This window comes from Manis javanica, chromosome 3, assembly GCF_040802235.1.
Source record: "Manis javanica isolate MJ-LG chromosome 3, MJ_LKY, whole genome shotgun sequence".
NCBI lineage: Eukaryota > Metazoa > Chordata > Mammalia > Pholidota > Manidae > Manis > Manis javanica.
Genome location: NC_133158.1, coordinates 124,425,055 through 124,451,079, shown reverse-complemented (window position 1 = coordinate 124,451,079; position 26,025 = coordinate 124,425,055). Strand labels below are relative to the sequence as shown.

Here is a 26,025-nt window from a genome sequence, read left to right as displayed (position 1 = left end):
GAGGAGCCCCACTTTAACATGTGGTTGCTGGTTTGCTTCCTCTGCACCCCTCCACCCTGAAAACTAAGTGAGGAGCTTTTGACCTCTCATCCTTCGTTGAGTCAGTTCAATTTGCCATTAGGCCCCTAACATTTCCTGCCCACTCAGAGGGTAAAAGTGAGGTGTGAGCATGTGGGTGCTGGCTGTGCAGTACAGTGGCTGTGTGGGCTCTGGGGTCTGAGCTCTGGGATCTTTTGGCCTCAGTTTCCTCATCTGTAAAATGAAAATAACAACAGTACCCACTGCATAAAATTGTTCTAAGGATTTAATAGATGATGTTTGTAAAGAGTTTAGTGCAGTGGCTAACACAAGGTAAGTATTGAAAATAATATTAGCCTTGATTATTTTCAGGTGCTGGGGTGGTAGGAAGGTCATGGAACCAATCATTGGTCCCAAAGATGTGTCTTACTCTCAGCAACTATGTTAAACTGCTCAGCCACTGGATGGCTCTTGAGAAACTACCTTTATGTCCATCTCTGCTTCTCGCAGGCCTAAGGGATCTGGCCCCACTGTGACTTGTACAGACACTTAGAGCAGCCAGCCTGTCGGGCCAATAAGAGGTCACTCCGAGAGCCCTGGGATGGCCACCTATGTAAGAAAGAACCAGCAGTTTGAGGAAGTACTTAGACAATGTCCACATAATCATTTTTGAAAATCACCAGACTAGCTAAAATTGAGAAGAAAAATAAATATGGTCATTTTTTAAAGGCAGCCTGTCAAGAGCACCAATGATAATTTTGACCCAGGAATGTCTGATGAGTTGAAATACAAAGGAGACTGCATTTCTTCCAATCATCTTATTTGCTTTCATAGTCATAACATAAAAAGTTAAATAAGGAATTAGAAAAACATTAGAAAAACAAGCAAACTCTTAATAACTCTTAATGATCAAGGATCTTTATTCTAAAGAAAAAATATACAATTTGATTTCACCATAAAAATTTCTAAAAAATTCATAATTGAAATATCTACTATTAGAATTTGACTGATACATGTCCCCAATTATTGTAATAACACTATTATTTCTCACAGACACTAAATCAGCAGAGAGTTCACAAGAGAACATATATAATAAAGCATGAAATGGTACTGTATTTATACCAAAAAAAAATTTGAAGCAGAGCTAAACATTCATATGTTCTTCACAAATAAAAAGGATTTATTTCCACTTTTAGAAATCTAGCCTGAGTCAATGGACATAAATTAAGCAAATAAATTATGAACCAAGATATTTATTAAAGAATTATTGGCCATCCTGCCTAAAGCAATATACAGATTCATGCAATCCCTATCAAAATACTGAAAGCATTCCTCAATGAACAGGAACAAATACTTCTAAAATTCATATGGAACCACAAAAGACCCCGAATAGCCACAGGAATCCTGAGAAGAAAGAATAAAACAAGGGGGATTGCACTCCCCAACTTCAAGCTCTACTACAAAGCCACAGTAATCCAGACAATTTGGTACTGGCACAAGAACAGACTCATACACCAATGTAACAGACTAGAGAGTCCAGATATTAATCCAAGCATATATAGTCAATTAATTTACGATAAAGGAGCCATGGACATAGAGGGGTAAATGACAGTCTCTTCAACAACTGATGTTGGCAAAACTGGACAGCTACATGTAAGAGAATGAAACTGGATTACTGTCTAACTCCATACACAAAAGTAAACTCAAAATGGATCAAAGACTTGAATGTAAATCATGAAACCATAAAATTCTTAGAAGAAAACATAGGCAAAAATCTCTTTAATATAAACATGAGCAACTTTTTCATGAACACATCTTCCCAGGCAAGGGAAACAAAAGCAAAAATGAACAAATGGGACTATATCAAACTAAAAAGCTTCTGTACAGCAAAGGACACCATCATTAAAACAAAAAGGCATCCTACAGTATAGGAGAATATATTCATAAATGGCATATTCAATAAGGAGTTGACATTCAAAAATATATAGAGCTCACATGCCTCAACAACCAAAAAGCAAACAACCCTATCAAAAAATGGGTGGAGGATATAAACAGATACTTCTCCAAAGAAGAAATTCAGATGGCCAACAGGCATATGAAAAGATGCTCCACATAGCTAATCATCAGAGAAATGTAAATTAAAACCACAATGAGATATTACCTCACACCAAATAGGATGGCCAACATCCAAAAGACAAACAACAACAAATGCTGGTGAGGATGTGGAGAAAGGGGAACCCTCCTACACTGCTGGTGGGAATGTAAATTAGTTCAACCATTGTGGAAAGCAGTAGGGAGGTTCCTCAAAAAACTAAAAATAGAAATACCATTTGACCCAGGAATTCCACTCCTAGGAATTTACCCAAAGAATGCAGCAGCCCAGTTTGTCAAGGACATATACACCCTTATGTTTATCACAGCACTATTTACAATAGCCAAGAAATGGAAACAACCTAAATGTCTATCAGTAGATGAATGGATAAAGAAGATGTGGTACATATACCCAATGGAATACTATACAGCCATAAGAAGAAAACAAGTCCTACCATTTGAAACAGCATGGATGGAGCTAGAGGGTATTATGCTCAGCAAAATAAGCCAGGTGGAGAAAGACAAGTACCAAATGATTTCACTCATCTGTAGAATATAAGAACAAAGAAAAAAAAACTGAAGGAACAAAACAGCAGCAGACTCATAGAACCCAAGAACAGACTAACAGTTACCAAAGGGAAAGGGACTGGGGAGGGTGGGTGGGAAGGGAGGGATAGGGGGATTAAGGGGCATTATGAATAGCACACATAATGTAGGGGGGGCATGAGGAAGGAAGTATAGCACAAAGAAGACAAGTAGTGACTCTATAGCATCTTACTATGCTTATGAACAGTGACTGTAATGGGGTATGTGGTGGGGACTTGATAATGGGGGAAATCTAGTAACCACAATGTTGCTCATGTCATTGTGTATCAATGATACTTTAATTTAAAAAATTATAATAATGGTAATAATTTACAATAAACTGCATGGACCTGTTAAATCCATGTAATGGAATATTATGCAGTTACTAGAAATGATATATGTTAGTAACTTTAAATATATGGGAAAATGCTCAAGATATAAGATTAAATAAAAAATACAGAGCTGCAAATGAAGTATAATATTAAATATATATAGTAAGACTAGAAGGGAAGTACTAAAACATTAAAAACGGTTATCTTTGGCTTTTGTTTCCCTCTTTATTGCAATATTTTCTAACTTTATCAAGTATACGCATGTAATACTTTTATAATAGTTTGAAAAATCACAGCAAAATTATCCTGCACAGCTATTGTTGTTTCAGAACTTTAAAAGGAACTAATTATTTCTGTTCATAACAAATTCCACTTTATTATGAGAAGATTTAAACTAGTTCTGAACCATGAGTTTTAAACATTTTCTGCTCCTGTCCCCAGATCCAAGCTTTTTTTAAGTCAATTTCTAATTTTTGAGGGTATGCACAGACTGTACTTCTCATTGCTTCCCCTTCTCGTCCCTTTTTTATCTCTCAAACCAATCTTTGAAATCTTATTCTTTCTCATATTAATGAGGGAATAAAATGAAAATAATAGTCACATTGAGTAAGAAGGCAGATGTATGCCTTTTTTTTAGTAAAAGCAATATATAAAAACACATGTATAATAAAAACAAAGTGACTCCTACTTTAAAATAATTCATGTTGGTAAATTCACCATTAGATTCTCGTGTAATGCATTTGAAATACAATTTGACTGTTAAAAGCGGGAGTTTCCCCAACTTCTCAGGACCCCTCTATGGGTCTCTCCATCTCACTTCAGTCTCTAGGTCCTCCTCAGGCCGATTAGTCCGACCCTGCGGCAGAAGGAAGCCCAGGCAAGGCAGCAGGGAAGCAGCGCGAAAGAGGTTGTTCCTGAGCCTGGGATTAGCTTAAGGCACCTGAGGGCTAGCTTCCAGGACAAAATGTAGGGGCAGGGGGGAGATAGCAATTGAAACAAATGCTATTTTAATGCAACATCTTTAAAAAACCAAGTTAATGCAAAAAATTCCATTATGAACAAAATATCAAAATTTTGAATGAAGACTGGTACCATGCCAACCTATATTGCAGTCTGAGGTAAAGGGAAAAACTATGTGCCCCTATAAATATGTTTTTATGTATTTTTTTAATGGTTCATTTTTCCAGAACATTAAGTTGTTTACAAATATTGAAAAATCAGTGTATTTTCATTCCTGAAGGAATCACTCCTCAAATTCTGTCATTTCCTGACAATTAGTCATTATGAAAAAGCTCAAAGCTCTGGATCAAACATTGAACAAAAAAGGGGGCTCATGTCCACTTTATTGTGGTTTAAAATTCCTGTGCCAGGATGGGCATGAGGACTTAGGTTCTAGAGGGGGACATCCTACAGCTAAACCATTCAGTTTGCCAATATTTATTGAACATCCACTGTATGCAGCTCATTTCTAGGCACTGATGCCACATTGATGTGTAACAGACCAGAGTGATTTCGTGGAACTCTCCTTTTACTGAGCGCTTATTAACTGTCTTTGTTTGCTTACATGTTTGCTCGTAATGGATGTTTATTTCTCACCATGCATTTATTTTTCTAGCTGCTGTAATTCACTCTCTGCTCATCTGTATCATTCTTTGGGTTCCTGAAATGGGCTGTCTTGCTCTAAACCTTGCATTCCACACAGAACCTTTGCACTTCGGCTTATCTTCCACATGCATAAGTCTTCTCTTCCACACTGCCTTTGCTGTTCCTAGTTCCCAATTAGCTGAGTGCAGTGCTTTCCACATAGTAGACATTCACCAAATAGTTGAGGATCACTTGATTGTCAAATGAATGAATCAGTAGGAGAAACCACAGTGGGAGGACTGAATGTCCCCGGTCCCTGGAGAGGTGGGAGAGAGGGACGGAGAGCGGCAGAACCGTCCCATAGCACCTGGCCTGTTTATATTACGTCTGGTACATGAATACATGATGGTGGGTGTGTTGTTCGTATATACTGGGGAGCACTGACATGTGGGAGAGAAACAGGGTAAATGCCTCACAATAAGAACTGCCCTGAGAGATGTGTATTATGTTGAGTAAGTCGCTCCTCCGCACTGAAAGGGTCTCCTTTTCCTCACCTTCAAAATCAAGGAGCTGAACTGTGAAGTCTAAAGGAGTTTTGAGCTCTAACACAGGTTGAATTCACTCCCTGGTGCTGTAGGTTCCAGTTGGTGTGGGTGCCAGGAGGCACTGTCTCGTATTCCTTTGTGCTTTTGTTGCTCTTAGGAAAGGGATGCCTTCCAAGTCTACAATTTAAACACCCGTCAGGAGAAGGGGGGCAACTGTAGCATTTCTTCATGATAAAGATTTCAGGAAACAGCTGTGTAATTCCAAGATGTCCTTCTGGCATTTGGTTATTTTAATATCAAAATGTGGAAAACTAGGAAAATCACCTCAGGTCCCTTCTCAGACAAAGTATCTTTCCTTTAGCATGTTCCACTTTGAGAATTTTTGTGTTCATGTATGGTTTGGGGGGAACAATATTTTGCTTTTAACTTAACCCTTAGGAGAATCAGTAAATCAAATGCCAGCTCCTAAATACTGTGATCTATAATATTTGTAAGGAGTTTTACAGTTTCCACAGACATTTTCACACTTGTACTCTCATTTAATCCTCATGACAGTCCCACCGAATGGGAATTTCTTATTTTAATCCTTTTTATATGTGAGGAAAATGAGCTCAGCCTGTGATACCCATCTGTGGACCCCAAAGCTCCAGCTCTTTTCAGACACAGAGATTTTGAATCTCTTTCAAGGAGAAGGGCCCCGAATGGGACAGGCGACCAGCAGAGTCTGTGCCATTGTCTCTCAGAGATTAGGGGAAAGTTTCCTGCTTTGGACAACTGGGTGGAATAAATCAGTGGTTCCCCCAAACCTCCCATCAACCTAGACTTGTGGGACCAATCTCCAGGGAGTGATTTAAATTTGAGTTCTGAAAAAAGTTTCAGAATTTCCTAACTTCTTTTTGTACTATCAATATTTCATTTGCAATTTTAATAAATATTTACTCAGTGACTACTTCATGTCCATTTGCTTTTATTTCTCTACTAGACCAACTAGACCAAAGAAAAGTTGCAACACTATATTCGGCATCTCAGATCTTTAGTTGTGTGTGTGTGCACACACGTATATGGAGATCGATGAATTTCTCAGAATTATTTTGGACTGTGAAATTCAAAAGTCTATGAAACACTGATGTATACCCATTACATTTATCATATTACTCCCCTACATGGAAATCTCTAATGGTTCTTCATTACTATTGGATTATTAAGTACTAATTCCCAAGTCTAACTTGATTGCAAACTGTCTGATTTCAACTACTCTAGGTTTTCATTTTAAACTGTAAAACAATGTTGTTGGACTAAATAGACTCCAAAATAATTCTTAACCCTTAGTTCTATGGATTTCTAAGTGTCACAGATACATGAATTCTATGGCAAAGAGCAATAAGCAAAGCCTTCTGATGGAAGCCTCCTGAGGACAGAGCAAGGCTGGCCGGGGGTTTCCCCCGCCTTTCCTGAGTGGTGTTGGCCCAGTGAGTGTGGTTTGAACATTTAGCTCTCAGAACCAAGAGTTTCACCCATTTCCAGCAAGGTAGCTAAAGGAGGCATTCTTCCACTGAATTAAACTCTGATGCATGTTTACCAAAATATCATAATTAAATACTACATAACAAAGCAAAAGATTAAAAAAATTAATCAATGAATATGAACTGTCCAGATGACAATTCAATGTTAACTTTGCCTAGTATATCTCATTTAGGTCTTAAAATATTTTTATTTACTGTTAAGAACTTATTTCCTTTTTTGAATGAACTAATTTCTCTTTCCTCTCTCCTTCCTCTTTCCTTCTTTTTTGCCATCCATCTATCCTTCTTTCCTTCTGTACTTCCTTTCTTCTTTTCTTTCTTATTCCATTGGCACCTTTAACAGAAAATGAATATCTCTGCAGCTTATTTTAACTTGGATCCTAGCACATGCATGGAAAAAAGGAAATCAGAACAATGAATGTGTCTTGTGAAAATGGATAATAGAGTGTTGGTAGATGACTGTTATTGTAATTGTTTCATATTGTCAAATAAAATTCATGTACAATATGTCCATTCAGAAATCCAGCAAAACACAAAAACCATATTTTTTGCCTTATTTTCAGCTTTGTTTTAAAGAGACACCTACCTGTCACTGGTGCTTGTAAGTGAATAAAATGAAATTGATGCCTAGCAGGGGGAAAAAGGGAAAATACTTCTTTACTTTGTATTAAGAATACATGACATCTTTGCTGTCAGTGATAGTGAAGTGAAATACATACCAAATATGTCTTGACATAACTTGACAGGAACGTATGTCTTCTTTTCTCTCATTTATTTTTGTGATAGGAATATGTGATTTTGCTGCCAAGGAAGCTTGTAATGTTGTAGAGAAATGGAAATGAAATTGTGTTGGGCATGTCCAATTTCCCCTGACAGAGTGGCATGAGCTATAGCATGCATGCAGTCTTGGGAAGTTAACAACAGGCCTCAGCCAGCAAGACCCAGGCATCGACATTTGTCAAAACAACTTTCCTCAACACATCAAAATGTTCCTTTCTCTTTTGTGTTATTCAGATGTGTTCGGGTAACTACATTTTAGAAAACAGTGACTGTCAGAGAATCACTGCCATCCACATGTGAACGAGATGAAGAGGAAATATCTTATCTTCCCTACTCAGTATGAGCCTATTCCATTGTGATTGTTTTTAATCCATGAGTGTCCTTTAAAACTAATCAAAATCTAATATAACTAAAAGTATTGTCTTTTTGTTTTATGGTTTTTTTCCCCCCATAATATGACAAAGGTAAGTGACACAAATCGGTTCTCTTTCTCTTCTTTTCAAAGCATTTTACAAATGGATGTTGCAAGTCAGTGAGTTTGGTCTATTGTTCTAGGGTGCACTGTCTTTTATAATCATTACCTTTCTTAGAAGAACTCAAATCATTTGGGTACCATTGGCCCTTTAGAACACAGGCTGTTCTTAATTTCTTACCCAACTGCTATGGAGCACTGGATGCTAGATGAGGTGGGTATGAAGCATAGCAAAATAGTATTTTAAGCAAACCACCAATTCTGTCTATTAAGGATATACAGTTTCTAGAACCCTAGCAACAATTTCTACAATAAATGGTGTTTGAAGCAAGAATCCCTTACCTAGGGCAGACAGAAAGAGAATCAGCCCAGCAGTGTAATCATTGCTCTGCTGTTTGAAGGAATATTGAGCTTAGATGCCTCCAGAAAGCCCACCAGGCCCAGAGGCACTGGACAATAAAAGGGGAAAAATAATAGACACCAATGCTTTATTAAGTATATTTTTTCTCACTTAGGTGCCCATTCCCTGGTCAGACAATTAGTTGAGGTTCTTGCCAGAGAAAGTGTTGCCCACCAAGAAAAACTCTTTTAACCTTTCAAAATAACAAATATCTTTAATGACTTTTATCCTCTTTCCATTGACATCACACATACAATGTGGCCTGTCTTGAAGTTAAGCCCAAATTGAAATCACTGCTGGCAGGGACAGGAAAAATAGAACATTTGACAATAAGAGTGGCAGATGAAGCTTTGGGGACCTTGAAAGGGAGAATAACTCAAACTATGACCTGGGACAGAAATACTGCACTTTAGTAAAACACCTGCCCAGTCTGTAAGTTAATAGGTAAGTACATGTGCACATGATAACAGGCTAAACCCAGCACTGGAGGCAAGTTGGTATTATTTTCCATGTACATGTTTAAAGGGAAAGCTGGACATGCTTTCTAGCAGGAACCTTTTGATTAGAGACCAACTGTTCATCACCACACTCCCAAGGGAAAACATTTTTATTTGGTTGTATGAAAGGATAACATATACTAGATAAATTTCTGAAGACAGAACTTCCTGAATTTGTTTAGTTCTGCTACAAATGATTCTTAAGCAATTAATAGGGTAAAATATATACATACATATTTATATATTACATATTATTACCCAGAGGTAAAGGTATCTTTAAATACCCCATGATTTATTTGCAGAGTTAAAACTTTATATTTCATGACTTATAAAATCTATTAGGTGCATTGCAACTTCCATTTCATTTTATTTTTATTGTGATACATTTCTAAATGATTACTTGAACTAGGGGTAAAAATTCAGTTGGATCTATCGATTTCTGCCATCAGTTCCTAATTACCTGTGCCTCCTTCATTGTTCACCTCAGATTCCTTTGAAACACAATTTGTTTAAGGCTTATTCACTTCTGGCTGGCTTGGAGATTGGTGGTAACATTGTCCTGGTATCACCCACTACAGTGAGAATTTTCCCCAGTGATGGTCACTGTGGTCATTTAAATTAGGTATATTTTACTTTTAGAGCTGTCAGGGAAGTAATTAATTCCAGTAATTAATTACTTGAGATAAATTTCCCAAGGAATCCAAAGCTTAGACTTAGAGACACTGCCTTCTATTCAAACAATATAGAAGCTTTTAGGTCATATGAATAATGAAGTTTGCATCTATGTGAAATAAACATATAAACCTACATTTCCATTGACGTTTGTAAGTCCATGGTTGAGAAACAAATATGTTTTCCTCTGTGGATAATAATGGCAGAAAGTCAGAATGTTTACTTTGCCTTTGGTATAAATTTAAATCAAATAAGGATGGTTCAAGTTGACCCAGGAGAAGTCTGGTTGCTTCCTTGGGTCTATATGCATCTTAACTCACTTTTCAAATGTTCTGGGGTTTTGTAAACCCCAAAATAGATTTATCATGCCCCTTTTCCCTTATTTCAGAAACCAATGTAATTTTAAATAAAAAGTTAATCCATATGTTTCTGATTAATCTTTACTAAACTCATCAAAATGGTGTTTTGTAAGAGTGATGTGGTGTCCAAGAAGTCTTTTGAATCTCTCTGTAACAGGCCTTGTTAATACCATTTCTCTTTGAAGCAGGAAGCTGTGTTTTGCCAACAGTAAAGAAATTCAAACTCCCAAAGGGTTGAGATCAGTTTAAAACTTCAAGCCTGAGGGCTCTGTGGGGTTCTACACTTGGCAAATAGGCTACTTTCCTTCTGACTTTGAAATACCTTATTTTCTTCCCACAAGAAATGCTCTATTTATTGTTTTGCTAACATGTGTTTAAATCTATCTTCAGATTCTTTAATATATACAAGTGTATGAACCGGAAAGCAGGGCCTAGTATTAAATTTACTCTAAAGCAGTTTCCTTTGACTGTCCATTTGGATCTTTCTTTAATTTCCCTATTTCACGACCCCACACACCTTTGCAATTTGGGTTTACCCAAAGATTCACCTGAAAAGGTGACCAAGAAGATACCACAAGCTGGAAATAAGTGCTGGGTAACCACTGGTTTTCCTTCTCTGGTTGCCCAACAAAAACATGTTTTTTGATGCACTAAGCTAGCATCTCATGCTATATTTGGTACTCTTACTTATGTTGACAATCAAAAATTGAATGCAGAAGATTTCCAATAATGTGCTCTGTGTCACAAGGTGAACCATAATTCACAGTTGTAGATGTTTACTAAGTTTCTCAATGTAGTCCATTTCTATTCATATGTTTAAAGGAAGACCTGTGTAATTTCACTTTTGTTTTTTATACAGTGGGTGAGAAAGAGGAGGAGAGAGTGAGAAAGCAAACAAAATAGTAGGTACAGTGAGTTAAGCTTCTAGATCACTATGGTCCTTTGTCCTTCCTGCCTTCTGGCCATGAAGTGGGAGTGCCCTCTAGTGAAACTTTAAAATCATTGGAAGGGATTGGATATAACATAGTTAAGATTCTGTCCTAAATGCTTGTTGCAAAAATCTGTGGTCCTTAACAATTCACGCAAGTTTTGAATGAGACTTAGAGAAAAACAAAAAAATGCTATCAGGTAAAACTATTTCTTTAGGAAACAAATATAAATGAATATATTGCTATAAATACCTAAAGACTCTATCTGTATATCTCTCTTTAGCACCTAGCTATCTAGGCAGAGATCCCAAGGACACATAAGTAGCGTATAACTAGGAGCTGTGGATACAGAAATGAAAACTTATATGAAACACACTTACCTGCCTCTCTAGAAGAAGGATAGTAAATACATCACTTTGAAATGTGGAAGTGAAGCAGGACTAGCAAAACACACCGGTAAATAAGCATTCTGTCATCTGTATTATTCCAAAGCTCTTTGTACAGAGCAGCATATGCTTATTGTGATGAAATTTTATGTGCTCTGGAAAAAGTACAAGACTGGGCATCCATGTTCTTACCTTGGACTTCACTTACCTTGCTGTGTGAGCTTGGGCAAAACACTCAACCTCCCTGAGCTCAGGGTCATCATCTGCCTAATGGGCTTATTACACCTGCCCAGCCACCACATAGGGTAGTACTAGGTGAGATAAAGTGTGGTAAAGGGCTTTGAAGGTAAAGCACTATATTGTAAAGTATTATTTTTTCCGACTTTTCCGTCTTCCTACTGTGGAGATTTCAAACAAAATCACCTTTCAGAATGAAGGGGGAGAGAGGGGACCCTCCTAAATTTCCTGATTCCTACAGTCAGGAGTCATTGACAAAACAGTTTTCTTCCCACTTGAGAAGAGACATAGTGAAGGAAACAGGGATGCCAAGGAAGCAAACAGGGCTGGACTTCACCGCTGCGGAGGCACCGGCCCCTTTGGGCTGGGCTCCGAGCCCTTGCGGGCAGCTTGTGCGGGAGCACAAGCAGCAGGTGGCTGGGAAAAGGCGGCAGGAAACACGTCTTCTTGGTTTGCAGCCACAAGTGCCAGGAGTCTAATCCCACCTGCACAGAGAGAAGCCCTGTGCTTCTATGGTTAATCCCCATGCTGATTACTATCCACACAACACAGTTCCTAGTTTTTGTCATCTTTTTAAAATTGAAAATATTTTACTTTGTTTTTACCAACAGTACTAAACTCTTCATCTGAGCAAACAATCTGGTTCTCCCTTTTAGTTGCGGTTAATTTCAGGTTTGTGCTTTTAAAATTATTTTCTCTACATAAATCTTGTTTTTAACAGGACGTGGTTTCTCACTAGTTGTGTTTGCTTTAAAGAGAGCTTTATTTTCCTAAGTCAACTTGTATAGGTACTTTAAACCCATGCACTTCAAATTCCAGACCCCTCAATACTTCTTTTTAACAGCACAGGTATCTTCTATGTACTTACTGCCTGGATTTTCACCATCTGTCTTCTGGATGCACGTCTTCTTTCTTTTGTCCAGAGTGAGAAACTGTTTCTAGTTTCTTTACTCAGAGGCACTTCACACTGTCAGATATGCACAATCAATCTTGCACCTAAACCTTCGTGAGGAAGCACAACAGACGGATAATGGGAAGATGGTTGCCATGTGGGCTCTGGTGGATTCATGAACTGCCTCCGCAGTCCTGACTCCAGCAGTAAAGGAGGAAAATCATAAAGTTAACCTCCAAGGCTACCTGATGGCTTGCATGCATGCTCTATGTCTCCCCTGCCCATCTGACCTAAACAGTTGGCATGGGGGTGAAGGGATGTTACTTCTTCCTTAGAATAAAATTAAACAAGACTTTCAGCAGGTCTTCAACTGCTCGGGGATTTATCCAAATTAAGTGACTGGTTCCAGCTGAATGACCAGGGCTTCCCTGTCACAAAACAGGTCTTGGCTAAGCCTAGAGTTCACCTTGTCCAGGCTACATGCTCACGTATCAGTAGAATACCATGGCTCCTCACTGCAACTTTGGGTTCCTTCTGTATTAGAACCTTCTCTGACCTTTGCTGAACACCACAAAGAAACCAAATGCTAACCTCTGTTTGTCTCAAATTTTCCGCTATTAATGCTTGGTCCAAGTCTACATTTCCAGCCAGTCTTTCATTTAAAAACACAATCTCATTCAAAACCTGCCTGGTAACTTTATCACTGGGGTAACTGTTACCTATGATGCAGGGCTGACCTGGGTCCTTGTAGCACTTGACATCATCTTTTGGACGGGTTACAGAGCCTTTTGAGGGAGTTGTTAGAAGCAGGTTCACCCTGCAATGCAGAACCGGTCACAGAAGAAAATTAGTGCATTTATCTGTCAGCATTAGACTAGATTTTCAATCCAGTTCACTAGTCACAGGGTCTGGTTTTCTCTTCCTCTGGGAGATGAAACCGATATGCTGGTAGGTAGTAAAGGTGTCAGTGATAAATTGGACCTCTGGAAAACGCACACACGACAAATAGACGAGAGGACCTGAAGGCTGTAAATTTAGTTCAAGGCAAAGAATTTCCCTAAAAATAGTCCAGCTTGTTAAAACACTATAGGAAGAATGTATGTCAGGTAACTGTTGGCGTTATCAGAACCAGTTCACATATTCTTTTATAGGAACCAGTGTTCGCAGTTCTTTCTCCAATGTGCTATTCATTTTAACCACTTAAGGGAAAAAAGGATTTTGCTGCCTCTGGCACTAAATAAGGAAATAAATAACTTGATTGGTTCCCTCTTCTCTGCCTCATACATGTGCGAGGCAGCAGCAGATCTTGAGTTGCAAACAGAAGGGATAAAGCCGGCAGGCACTATCAGGCTTTTCCTTGTGTTCCACTCACTGTTTACCTACCACTTAAGCAAACGGGGCTCCAATCCCTACTCAAAAGGAGCATGTGGCCTTTTCTCAATGAAGTGAGTGATCCTGGCCTAAACTGCTTGTTTCCTAACCTCACTCCTATAATAAAATAACCCAGGCGGAAACGCTGAGGACCAACCTGATGTTAATGACCCATTATTGAAACAGAGCACAAACTAGAAGTTAAAATAAAAATGTTCAGGGTGTCTCATGACTCCTGTACTTTCCATCAATAAAGCCCACATTCCCACTCAGTTCAATAAATGCTGCATGTCTGTTGGCCCTGAAGCTTGCACTGAACTGTGCAGGTTTACAGACTTAATCCCTTGACTCAGAGAGCTTATAATGTAGATTGAGAGACAATATCCAACACTCACCAGAAAATAAACCACAGTCAAATAAAAATCAAATGGGAGCAAGCAAACATCAGTACCATATCATGAAAGCGCAAAGGAAGGAATCTATAATATAGCATATAGTATTTTAATTTATTTAAATTTAAACCTTTATATATGTCACCTACTATTGTGTCAGATAAGGTACTAGATACTGAAAGTCTTTAAAATTCTGACCTGATGGAGCTATAGTTTTTCTAAGGTAACAGAAACAAATAACTACAATCCACTGCTACAGCCAACCTCTTGTCACTACATCATGTCTTCTCTAAGGTGGCCTCATCTTATACATCTTTGTATCCCTAGAAAAGCACTTGGAACAAACAGAGCAGGTGCTCAGTATGTGTATTCTAAAGGAAAGAGTGAATATTAAAATGTGATCAAATGTGTGATAGGTTTTCTAAAAGGCTTCATTTTACGTGGATGATGAGGAAAGGAAGTTAAAAATGGAAATGTGGAAAATGACTCCTAAGTTTTTAATTGGGCACATGGTAGACAGGGATTCCATAAACAGTCAGAGGACACCGAAGAGAAGCAGGGGGAAAGGAGAAGGGATGGCGCTAAGCTGGGTTTGGGGCAAGTTGCCTGGGAGCACCAGCTGCAGGGCATTCAGGTGGAGATGTCTAGTAGACAGTTGAAGGAGCTCAAAGGGTTGGAACCTCAAAAGATATCTTGGAGCTAACTCATCAGCATGTTGAGAAAATGTAGATTATGAAGAGTATTAAAGACTGAATTTAATAAGAATTTATTGAGCCCTTAATATATTTGAAGTACTCTGGGGGCTACACATCTGATTAAGGAAATAATCCTTAGACTCAACATACTTAAAATCTCATAGAGTGCGCAGATCTATTGACACACGAGTTTGTTGGGCGCTAGTGTGTATTGGCTGGATGGAGAATGAAGAAAACAAACACAAAACAAAGGCACAGCAAAGTGGCTGAGCACGTGGGCTCTGGACTCAGGCTGCCTGGGCTCACATCCTGCATCTGTCACTGATGATCTGTGTGACCTTGGGTCAATTACTTAATTTCTGTTAATTGTGAAAGAATATCTCCTCTTAGGATTCTTATGAAGATTGAATAAAATATTAAAAGTAATTACTTAGTAGAGATTAAGTGTTCAACTATTAGTTATTGAAGGAAGAAATATTATTAATTGGTGAATAAGTTTTCAGTCTTTCAGTTTGACATCTCCTTGGCTCAGATTAAGACTTGTTTTCCACATTATTTAGAGAGAGAAGGGGATAGTGATGTCCTAACTGAAGAAATACCAGAATGTGGGGACTATTTCTTCTGCTGGGAGCACTGCAAGGTCTTTGGCACAGAAGACAAGGTCAGGAATGCTTGTAGGTACACACGTGTGTGCAAAATGGACTTGGCCACAGTATCCTCATTTCAGTGGAGGTATCATAGGGAAAGGGAAAGTATACACACTTGTTAGCAAGTATGTTCCCCTTCATCACTGGGAGTTTTAAAACAACATGAAGGTCTAATAAAAGGCCATCTCATTCCAGTGAGTCTTCCTGGGAATTCTAATTGGCCTTCCCAAGTCTGAAAGACCCCACGTCATACTGGCAGCCACCAAGGTCCCCATGGCCACCTCCCTATTGTGTGTGAGCTGGCATGCAAACTAATGGGACTCTTTTACCTGCTAACCATGAAGTCAGCTAACTTGACCAAACTTGTTCCAAATGTAGATACAGTTTAAGTCATACCATCCGAAAGGATGGAGGAAAATACAGACATTCACAGAAGGAGAGGAAATATTGTTTCTTGGGAGTGAATCAAAACTCTTCAGGGGGAGATAAGGAAAAAGAAATCATGGGATTTGGGAACATAAGGAGACCTCACCCTCTAGACTATGAGGATTTTTGAGAAGACAGTTTGCCTTCTGCTTATTTCCATTAAAGTTTTCATTTGAATAGCTTTCTGAACCTGGTGGTAGAGCGTTAAGTGAGGTGGACAATCCTTGTCAAGAGAAGTTCTTCCTGCCTTTCTTTTCCAGAGATGAGTCTATAGTATCCTTCTTCCTCTCATGTTGAATTGATCAATGGAGGCCAAAGAATTAATTTGTTGGTAAATTAACCTACAAACTGAACTTTCTGCCATATGCTTGATTAAATATAACAAAATTAAGTCTTTCACATCTAGTTTGACTAGATAATAATCCTTTCAAAAAATAAAATTTGATTAAATTTTTTAGTGTAATTTTAAAAATCTCTGTTCTTCCTTTGAGAATGAGTGTGAGGAACATTCTCACTTTTCCTTTCTCCAAAAATGTAGAGTTTAGACTGTGGGGCTAGGCGTGGCAGAGCTTCCCCAGGAGGAACGTAAGAGTCAAGCTCCTTTGTTAAATGTAGTCTCCTTTCCCTCTTTCAGGGAGAAAGTCTTTCAGGACATTTTAGAAATTTTCCCTCTGCCAAAATATCTCCAACTAATTATTACCTATCCTGTTATCTTACTTCATTTACCCAATTTCATTTACCAAACACCCGGTATGTGTCAACTCTATGACAAGTGCTTGAGGTACAGGGTAAGTTCAGACCAGTTCTCAAGAGGCTGATAAACAAGCAGTGTCCACACCATTTGCTTGTTTTCTTACCAGTTCAGAAAGCCATTCAGACTCAAACTTGGCATGAAAAATAAAATCTTACAGAGATCTAGAGGTTCTCAATTACATAGTATAATTTGCTTATTGTTGACCCACTTGGCTTTATATTATTCCGTTTGTATGTGTACCTACTTTTGGAGAATGGCATTAGACTATTAACTTGCACAGATGAAGATGAGTTCTAAGAGATTTCAGATCTGTTTAGACAGTTTTTTAGTGTGCCCTTACAGGCAATTTGTTTCTTAATAAATAATGCATGATGATGATAAAAATGTAGATGAAAAGCTGCTCCTTGGGAAGGCCACTGTACAATATTCTTGCTTATATCTTTTTGGTAGAATTTGCAATCACTTAAGAGTGAAATTACCCTGAAGGGAGCAAGTTGCTACTGCACAATGAGAATCGTGTTTTCCCAAACTATTTTCAGTTAAACATCTACAGGTCCAAGAGCATTGGCTTTACAAGGGCATTGGGCAGTTGCTGTCTGGCTTCTTCTGGACAGTAAATCACATCAGCTTTTCTGGATTCTTCCCTCCCCTCATTTCCTTTGCTCAGAAAAATCTTATTTTTTTTCCTTTCCATTTTGTGTTTCCCTACAAGTATAAAACATATTGAATTTAGGGAAAGAAACATTGAGATCAAGTCTCAGTCACATCACATACTAGCTATGTGCATTTAGAAAGCTATTCACCATTCTGTGACTCAGTTTCCTAACCTGTGAAATGAGGAATGCATTGCTACCTATTTCCCATGGTCGCTGTGAGTAAACCACAGAATGTTATAGTTATACAATGCCTTATTGTTATTATTATTAGAACAGAACTTTAAAGATTATTTTAAAAAAATACATAAAGCAACAGACTGAGAAGTAGCATACTCAAAGACCTTTTAAATAGTTTCTGCTTCTACATATAAAATATCTGCAGCATTATTTGGAGTCGTACAGTAATGCTAATTAGTAATAGCGATAATTTTTTGAGCTCATATTATGAGGGAGACACAGTACTAAGGTCTTTGCATGGATTATGTCATTTGTTTTACCCAGTGCCTACATCATAACTCTATCATTATCTGTATTTTTACAGAGGTGAGAGCCATGACTTGTAAAGGTTAAATAATTTGTTCATGGGCACAGAAGGGATGTCAGCCCTGACAGTCTGACTCCATAGTCCATAGTCTTATTCACATTCTTATATGCTGAGGAGTCTGTAAGGCAAAGTTCTATCTTGAACCCAAAGTCAAGTTTCCCAACTCTTGGTTAAATGTGCAGCATTGAGATCCTAGGGGAAGAGCCAGAGTGCCCATCTTTAGATCTCATGGCCTGACAGCATGCAAGAGCACATGGGAAGGGCATAGAGACAGGGGTACTCGGACCAGCATGAGCAGCAGGCATAACATGGGACAGTGACCAAGGACTGAAACAGCTCATTAGCTGAGTTCTGGTGTCAGAACTGTCAACTGTGTTCCCACATCACAAAGAGAAAAATCCAATAATCAACACGTCATGATACCTGACTGGGCAAGAGCAAATCAAGCCACTCTGAAAGAAGCCATTAAATTAAAGAAACTATGTATTTTAGACAAAAATATATAGCAGCTCAGGACCTTAAACAATAATCTTTGCTACCTTCTAAAGTCTAAATGTGGCACATGGTGTGAAAGGGGTGTTCACTCTTTTGAGCCCTATGCAGGGGTGAGATGGTTTATTTCCCCTTGCTGGACCCTCTCCAGGCATGGGCGTTGGACCAGCCTGTGTCTTCCCAGGACTGGGCTCCTCTCTGCCCTGAAACACACTTGCGTAGCTCTAGGGTCTCCCCAATCATCTAGGGAATTCGCTCCCTTTCTCTCACTTCTGTACTGAACACAGCAAGATTCACCTTTGAGTATGAGCATATTTCTCTCCTGAGGGCATTATCCAGGGGATCCTTGGCTTTCTTAGCACCAATATAGCTTCAAATAAAACCACACTAAATCCAGCCAGGTGTGCCCTTTCCTTCAGCCATAAAGATACCTCTGAGCCTCTTCACTTCTATGTGGGATTAAGACAGTGCTGAGCTCAGGCCAGTGTTAACGAGGCTGCAAACATCCTCAGAGCAGAACAGAGGAAGACACAGGTGAAACAAATGAAACAGAATAATCAGGGGTGAATTTTCAGTGTGGCCCGGTGTGGAGATTTCCTGGCGGGATTTCCATTAACGTGAATGGGAGTTGTACCACTAAATCCCGACACACTGTGCAGAAAATGTGCCTCTAAGTGCTCGGCAGCATTATGCCTGATGGAAAAAAACACAAACTATCCAAACTAGGCAAAGTGTGCCTGAGGCTGAGGTGCCAAGATTCACAGCAGAAGGTATCTCGAGTCCTAACTCTCCTGGGTGAGACAAAATGTACCCCCACTCAGCTTGACATAGTGCACTGGAGATAGGAGGGGATGCTTCTCTCCTTGACAAACTTCGACTGTGAGCTGATCTGGTGTTCCACACAAACGGCCTGTGCTAAAGTGATTTCCCTCCCACTCTGATTACCTGAAATTTTACTAAACCTTAAATTGCATCAGTCCCACTAGAACCAGAGACAGAGGATGATAGAGCAAGATTCATTTTGATGTGGGTTTATGGCCTCTGCAAAGTAAATTTTGCAAAGGACTCTTCCCTTAGGATCAAAGAAAATAGGCAAGAAATCACTTGGGCTGCCTGCTTTCACAGAGCAATTTCCTTTCCATATCACCTACAGGGTGGTTCTGAAACACAAGTCTATTCAAGTTGCTTTCCTCCTCAAAAATCTTCACTGGTTCCTCTAAAATAAGGTTTGAGACTCTCCATAAATTATTTTTCTTTCTCATCTGCCACTCATACTTCCATACTCTATCCTCCTAGTGTATTTTTTTATTTACCATTCCTCTAAACGAAGTCACCTGTGATGACCTTACTTATGTAGCCAGAATAGCTCCCTCCTAGTGATCCCTGTCTTCTGTCTACTTATCCATCAAAGTCAAGGTCATATACGTCATCTTCTCTATTAAACATTCCTCATACTGACCTAACCAGTTACCCTGCCATGCTACCTCTGAGCCTACATTGTAAAATTCATTGCATTCTGCTCTTAGGTGCCTTAATCTCTATTATACTCTGTTATTTATCATTCTGTTTTCTCAACTACATTGTAAGTTCCACCAAAGATGTTTCTAAATCTGTGTATTCTTCACAATACCTTGCTCATACTAGGCTATTAAAAAAAATCTCTATGAAATGAATAAAAGTTAGGGGTAAGGTCCCACTATTCCTTCTTGCTCCAATACCAAATTTTTCATCTCTTATGGTGGGTGATCAAGATAGTAAGTAAAATGAAGTCATTATCAACACTTCTCAAATTTTTCTTTCATAGGAACATTTTTGGAATACCTCTTTGTCAAGGCATGACAGTTGTGACTTAGAGTGAGTAGGACACAATCCCTGCCTTGAAGCAGCTCATAGTCTAGATGGCAATGGGCTGGCTGATGGCTATGTCCTAGAGAGAATCACTCCAGGTGATCAGGTGCACTGCAATCATGTCCATCTGCATGGAAAGGCTGTGGTGAGGGCAATGTGCCACAGGGGCAGGGGTGGGGGGAGAGCAATGTGCCACAGGGGGCAGGGGTGGGGGGGAGCGTTCTCTCCTGAATGGGCAGGTTCCTAAGAAGCTGAATGGCAGCATCAGGCAACAGTGTGCTCACCTAGAAGTAAACCTGGCAGGGGCCAGGCACGATTATGAATGAGGAAAGTGTGCCTCCCATATCGGGCCACCTCCTCCCTTATCCATCCAGTTCCCTAAAATTCACCACCTGCCTTTCACCTTCTCTCTCCGTCTCCCTTCAGTTTGCAAGGCGATTAGTCTATTAATCTTTGATAAACTTATCAAGTAAAGGTGCAGCTGGCTTAACTTTCCCTGGAAAAGGTTAAAAGAGGAAGAATGGCTCCACAGAAGAGTACAAGCTTTGGAACCTGACATCCCTTAATTTTGGAGCTTCAGCACTTCTTATCTGTGTGACTCGGAGCAAATTATTTAAATTCTCTCAGCTTTATTTTCCTCTTTGGGTAAGTTCCTTGATCTCTAAAGGCCCTCTGTATTAATACCTACCTAGCAGGGCTATTTTAAGGATTAGAAATATTGTACTAAAGTGCTTAGGCAACACATAGTAGACACTTAAAAGTATGGTTGTTGTTAATAGATTCCTTAAAGGGGGTTCTTGTAGAGATACGATAACTTGTTCAAACACTTATCTTGCTAGTGGTGGAAACTCAAGGCATTCTATCAAGGAAATAGTGAAAATCTTTGAGGGCCAAGAGCCATGAGCTCTGAGTGTCCCACAAGCCCTCATGAGGTAGCCATCCATCTAAAGGGCAGTTCATGGGATAAATGGAGTAGTGAGTTCCCAGCTCTGCCAAAGGTATTAGCATGGGAATCTGGGTAAGTTGCTAGTCTTCTTGCCTCAGTTTCCTCCTCCCTAATATGTATCTTGAGACCACCTCCCCTGGCTGGGTTTTGACTATTGTACAACTGAGCTTCCAGTTTCTTGGTTATACGGGAGCTATGAAAGCCAGAAATTTTACTTTTCATTGCAAGACTCCTGTATCTACCATGAGACTCAAAGGAGTGGAGTTCCTTCTCCCACCTTCCTTGTAATATTTAGTTCTTCTGAGTTGCTTCATCAGAAGAAATACAGAGTTCTCCATTTCCCTGGCTCACTTGCCCACTGACAAGGGGGATGTTAACATTGAATCCTGAATCATGGCTAAATCAATATTATAGCAGCTGTGAGAGAAGGGCACCAGCCCTAGAACACAAACATACTTTCTTTTCCAAGAAAGCCTGCAGTTCCCAGTGTTGCCTTCCCCTTGTTCCCCTCGATGCCTCCCCACCCCCACCCCTCCTGCCACCAGCACGACCCAGATCACATTAGAGTCCCAGAGCACAGGGAACAGTTCTCGTCTATCCGTCACCAAGGAGGCAGACGGGACAGGGGGAACAACAAGTCATTTGTACCTGATGAGGAGGACACTCCTGGGAAACAAACAGATGAGCCACCCCATGAATCTGAGCCATTCTCCGCGGTAAACAGAACTGCATGAGAAACCGCCATTATCTCCAGCATCGCCCTTACCTCCCTCACTGCCCTCTGGCAGCCAGGTGGGGGACTTGAAACTGTAGCTTGGACCAATATCTGATTCTGAGAAAGTTAACCCTTGCAAAGGTGATTTACGTTTCCCTCAGTCCCTCGAGGTTGAATAACCATCCATTCTATTACCTTTGGGTCAATTATATTATTATTCGGGGGTGAAATTCACAGGAAAGTGCCACAACTAACTTTCAGAGTTTGACCTAGAGTTTGGATAGGGAGTGTCAACTTTGAAATAACCAAATTAGTGCCCAGTGAAGCTGAAGTAGGAGATACACTTCAAAACATTGTAACGGTACTTTTCTTAAAACAACAGTAAAACAAAACAAAACAGTTGCTTCCAGAAGTATTGCCAGGCAGTTGGAATGTTGACTCCACATGCATTCTAGGACAGCCAGTGGGGAATGAGAGCGTGTTACCACAAACCACTACAGTTTGCTGGGAGTACTGTTGTTATCTCCTAATGCCACAGACTGTAATGGTGAATATTAAGTAATACAGATAACAGCTGAAGAACTGGGTTTGCACGTCAGGCAGCCTGCCCTGGAGGTTGGAAAACATGCTGGGCAATGTTATTTTACAGAAAAATGTTATCGTGATACGGCAAAACAAAAAGGCAGGAGGTAACTGAAATGGTAGGTGAGGATTCATAGACAGACTTTAAAGAAAGGCAAACTTGGCATACTAAAGTGGCATAAAGTCCAATTTCTAAAGGTCAAATATGTATTCTTCTAAAAATAAGATATCTATGCTTGAACTTTGCAGAACTTGAATAACCATAACACAATTCAGGGAACTATTTTTATCCTGTATTTCACTAGTTCACCCAAAACATGCCACTGGAAAATTATATGTGATAAAGTTTCTTTCATGCAATGTAAACCTAAATTACTGGCCTAAAAATCACTGATATACCCCAAAAGTATAGCATATAGTTAGTCCTTCTATGTCCACTGTCCTGAAGCCAAACAGATGACTTGTCCCTCTTTGGTGGGGCCTGTCACCTTGTTTGGGCTATCCCCTGAACAGAGGTGATAAAGGAAAAGTGAGGACATATGAGTCCAATTAATACAAGACAGAGCAAATCCCTTAGGGCAACCACAGGGAAAAATCGAAAAGTAGCCATCACTCAGCAACTTCTGGAACAAGATGAGCATCTCCTATGTAAGCCTTTGAAAAGTCATTAATGATCACATTGTACTTCTGATCACCTCCCAGATGTTAACACCAACAAGATCAGGAGGAACTGGGGGGCGTGAGCTAACAGTTATTGCACCTACCTTGGGGGAGGCACCAAGCTTTGTGTGTATCATTTAAACTAATTTGCATAATGTGTCTTTAAGCAGTGCATTATTTTGTACAAGGAAACTGAGAAACAGGGAAGTTAAGTAGATCATCTCAGGTTTCTAGATGTTTGAAAGTCTTGGAAAACTAAAAAAATTAGAAGCCCTAACTAAAAGACAGCATTTAGGAATGCAGCATTTAGTAATTTCACATTCCCTGATGATAAATATAACTAATGATTTGAAAGCTCACCCTACAGTTCTCCAGATAACAGATCGTAAGTTCTTCTACAAGCTCTGAAAAACTTGAGTGTCAGGAGTTCTAAAGAGTATTCACTGGGTTGGGGTATTTTCAATGTACACAGAACAGGATTTGTGGATCATCCCCAGTAGTACCTTCTCATTCACCTTCTTAGGTGGATCCTATGTCAGGAGGAAAAAGATGCAGGGGAGGGAATGCAAGCAAACATTTTCATATGGTTCTACCTACAAAGATTCTGCAGAGGGGAGTGAAAGGACTCACCACTAAAGGAAATACAAGCATCAGAGGAGAAAGGACTGCTGCCAAAAACTTCAGACCTGGAGTCAAGAAAAGAAAACTGGGTCCTAGCCCATTTCATCTATGCACTTGCTGTGTGATCTCAGGCAAACCACTCCTCCTCCCTGAGCCTCAGTCTTCTCATCTATGAAAAAGGGAATTGGGCTCTGGGAGATCATTGCCAAGGTCTCTTCCGATTCCAACATACTATTTCCTCTTGAGAGGTTATAGCTATGTCTCACCTCAGCTCTTTGGGCCACAGTGTTTTAGGACAGCAGTTCTCAAACTCTAGGGTACATCAGAATCACCTGCAGAGCATGTTCAGACTCAGATTGCTGGGCCCTACTCCCAGGACCCAGTACATCTGGGGTGAAGGCCCGGAGTTTACATTTCTAGTCAGTTCTCAGGCGATGTTGATGCTACTCATACAAGGACCACATCTTGAGAACCAGCTCTTTAGGACTTTAAGACTCTTCAATGAGATAGAAATGAATCTAAACACCTATCTAGGTTAATTAATTTTAGTAGGCTACTAATTGCACTTTCAGGTTAACCTAAAACCCTCTAGAACATACCAGGTAGGATGACAGAGTGAGGGGTGGAGGGGGTGGGGGGACTCCTCTCATTGGGAAGGACCATGTTCTCTATACCCTAGAAAGATATCCTGGAAAAGGTGGGTGGCTCCATTTCCTATCTTTCTAGACCCATTCTACCATTTCTGAGACTGTTAAGAAACTGAAAATCACATTCATGCAAAAGTGAGATGGACATTTGCAGGTACTTGACCCAGTCATGCTTCTGAGTATGGGGCGACATAAACCAAATCTCTCCTTCTCTTTGCTCTAATCTAGACCAGCAGCTTACTAGACCACATTCCTGAAATCAACAAAATACAGTGGTGTCAGACTGCCTAGTTTTTATTCCCTCATATTTAATAGCTGTTCAACCTTTCACTTCCCATGGTTCTTTATCTCATCTGTAAAAATGAGAATGATAGTTTCATTCTCAGCAGTGTCCTGATAATTAAATAATATGTGTCAGGTGTTTTGAATGCCTGGCACATAGTAACTGCTCAATAAAAGCTGAGCTGTTTCACTTCTTGCCAGAGAATGTAACTTTGAGCTCTCTACATCTCTTGATAAAAACACAAGTATGAAATATTCAAGGAGGACAATTTGAAGGTTGTCCTACCCATATATTTCTCTAAATCAAGGTATTGTCACAAAGACTGTGTGCTTAGATCACACTTTATTTTGGAGGGATGGGAGTTTTTTGAACAGCTGTTTTTATTAAATTTAACTTTGGTTGTCACCATGTTCTGGAGGCCCCTCTTTATAAAGAGCCACTGGAGGAATTTCTCCTAGACAAGATTTTGTTGTCATGCCTGAGTGCAGTAAGCTCAGGGCTAAATCTGCACCTGCCCCTAGGACTGGACAGTACATAATGGTATGTGTTAACTTTGTCCTGTTTTTATTTCAATAGGCATATCTTAATTCTTTCTTGATTTGCCCACCTCTTTATTTCGTCCTCTGGAATTGCATGTATTTTGTAAGCCTCAAAAAAGTCAGGGTATAAGTGAAAAAATAAATAGGTCAAATGATTCAAATCACTGGATACTGCAGAGAAATGCCATATTTCAATAGTATAGTTTCTTGTGAGACAATTTCCTTTTAACTTGATTTACAGCTTAGTGTCAGGATAGCGCATGTTTCATTCAATAAATGTTTTAATAATCATTCTTCTGTACCTTACCTTAAGGAGATGTTCAGAAGATTACAGATTTAAGGTACTCAAATACTTACTAGGAAGAATACTTCATAAACTAGTGCACACATCACCAGGAAACCATAAATCCCATCAAGCCTCTGGAAATGTGCATGGTGTTGGTGAGGCAAGGCCTGTGTTCTTGCCTGAGAGAGAGAACAGAATGGCTGTCAGTCCTGTGACCAGTGCGGGAGGGGGGCTGATTTAAGGAACGCCGTGGTGAACCATTTTTATAAAGTGACACATCCTTTGCAATGAGAATGTGAACCTTCCCCCCAACTCAGCCTCCTATGTGAAAAGTTTTTAAAGTCTAGGATTTTGTACTCCAGGATTTCGCAAAGTAAGAGCCACCATAAAAAATCAGTCCAATTCAGAAGCTTCAGCCCTCTAGGTGATTCCAAAATTTCTTTTTGTGTGGCTGTTGCTCATTACATGGTATGATTAAATCTCTGTCAATGAAGCTATAATCCCTCTGGGAATTGTGAGGACAAAGCCCTTTAGTGAGCTTTCAGCCTCTCCCATCCAACCAGGAGACTCACCCGCCCCACTCCGGAGGAGCCGTGCGTGCTACGCCGCTGCTGGGACC

At 39.7% G+C, this 26,025-nt stretch overlaps 1 long non-coding RNA gene across 3 annotated transcripts; it reads right to left on the bottom strand.

Annotated features, from left to right (window-relative positions):
• Nucleotides 1–366: 366 nt before the first annotated feature.
• LOC140848199 (uncharacterized) lies at nt 367–26,025 on the bottom strand. Of its 3 annotated transcripts, none has more exons than XR_012128751.1 (5): nt 25,979–26,025; nt 25,478–25,585; nt 13,022–13,119; nt 12,279–12,412; nt 367–627 (listed from the first exon to the last, which is right to left on the bottom strand). It is a non-coding gene; the product is annotated as an uncharacterized lncRNA (long non-coding RNA). The 3 variants fall into 3 exon arrangements; XR_012128750.1 differs by lacking the exon at nt 367–627 and adding an exon at nt 6,454–7,012; XR_012128752.1 differs by lacking the exon at nt 367–627 and adding an exon at nt 6,454–7,012 and having other exon boundaries at nt 13,040–13,119.